The following is a 1942-nucleotide window of genomic DNA, read 5'->3' as shown; positions in this document are numbered from 1 at the left end:
TTGCCCTTCTCTGGACACGCTCCAGCACCTCAGTGTCTTTCTTGTGTTCGGTTTTGGGCCCCTCACTACAGTATTGGAGGTGCGGCCTCACCAGTGCCGAGTACAGGGGGACAATCACTTCCCTGGTCCTGCTGGCTACACTATTTCTGATACAAGCCAGGATGCTATCGGCCTTCTTGGCCACCTGGGCACGCTGCTGGATCATATTCAGCCAGCTGTCAACCAAAACCCCCAGGCCCTTTTCCACCAGGCAGTTTTCCAGCCACTCTTCCCCAAGCCTGTAGCGCTGCATGGGGTTGTTGTGACCCAAGTGCAGGACCTGGCACTTGGCCTTGTTGAATCTCATACACTTGGCCTCGGCCCATCGATCCAGCCTGTCCAGGTCCCTCTGCAGAGCCTTCCTGCCCTCGAGCAGATCAACACTCCTGCCCAACTTGGTGTCATCTGCAAACTTACTGAGGGTGTATTTGATCCCCTCATCCAGATCACTGATAAAGATATTGAACAGAACTGGCCCCAATACTGAGCCCTGGGGAACACCACTTGTGACTGGCTGCCAACTGGGTTTAACTCCATTCACCGCAGAAGCTATGAGACAGAAAGCCTACCTGCTTTCTTCCAGCTCCTGTTCGTGTTTTCTAGCTAGCATTTGAAGAGCTGTTATCATATGGATAGACCTGCTCTGAGGGGTCCTGAGGAAATGTGTAAGAAACTCTTGGTCTCTGTTTTTTCCAGTGCCTTTCTGGAGGGAAATGGCCTGTCACTATACCTATCTCTGACACCAGTGTACTACCTACACAATTGAGTCTCTCCTCGTGGAGACTTTGCTGTATGGAATTCGTGCAGAGAAAGGAAATAATGAACTTTCAAAACTCTCTCATAGATTTGCAAGGAAGCAGAATTGAGGCAAATCTGGGCATTTGTGCGTGGGGTTGGGGCAAAGGGAAATTTCTTCACTCTGCAGATGTTGAGCTTACCAGAGAGACATTTACAGGAGAAATGCACCAGAACGTCTCACTCCTGTTAACAATGATACTGAAGAAATGTTTCTGTCACTTAAAATGACACTGCAGTAAGGCAGTGAGAATACTTGTCCTATCCAGAACGTAGGCTGAGGAAACAGGTATTTACTGCTACAAAAAAGTGAGGAGTCATTCTTAATGTCAGGGAGCAAGAAGAAAATTGGCTCAGTATCTCTCTGCAAGGAGAAAACGTCCAGTACGTGTTGTTATCCCGTGCAAATGGATAAGAGCATATTTAGAGACTCTGGTTTTAGACCTAAATCCTTGTGGAAAACTGTACGCGTCTTAGGAATCCTGGATGCAAAATTATCATGCTTCTGCTTGGTGCTGTTTAACTGCTGAATTAATCAAGTACAATTGCTTAAGGCCCTGGAGGGAAGGATGTAATAAATCTTGGGAGTATTTGTTCTGGTTTATGGCTGGGAGAAGCTGCATAACATTAAATCAGATGTTATAAACATTTGCAATGGCACATTTTCCTTACTCGGGGCATTGTGGCATGAGTCTTGAGAAACTTTAAAGAGGGTATTTCTTATTATTTTTTTATAATTGATGGCATTGCTTTGCGAGGGGTTGGATTGGGTCGGGTTGCTCAGCCAAGCCTCACACTGTACATCCCGCGCCGTCGGGTAGAGGGCAGTCGGATACAGCAGACGGTGCGGGGAGCCTGCTGCCTGCTTCCCTCGCCTGCCTGCCCTGGGGGTAGACAGTACTCCCCCATCCCCAGATAAACTTTAACTTGATTGGAGAGACAAAGAGATTGATTCATTGTACCTGGACTCTGATATTCCTCTGGAGTTGGACAAATTGCTGATGGTACGTGGAGCTTCTCCTTTGCACTGGGAGCAGGAACTGACTGCAGAGACATGTAACAATGAGTTGAAAAAATTGTCCTGCCTTAAATACGAATCTTCCAGAGT

Source organism: Pygoscelis adeliae, unplaced genomic scaffold (assembly GCF_000699105.1).
Source record: "Pygoscelis adeliae isolate BGI_AS28 unplaced genomic scaffold, ASM69910v1 Scaffold1, whole genome shotgun sequence".
Taxonomy (NCBI): domain Eukaryota; kingdom Metazoa; phylum Chordata; class Aves; order Sphenisciformes; family Spheniscidae; genus Pygoscelis; species Pygoscelis adeliae.
The sequence above is the reverse complement of the archived record's forward strand: the minus strand, read 5'-3'. Positions refer to the sequence as shown.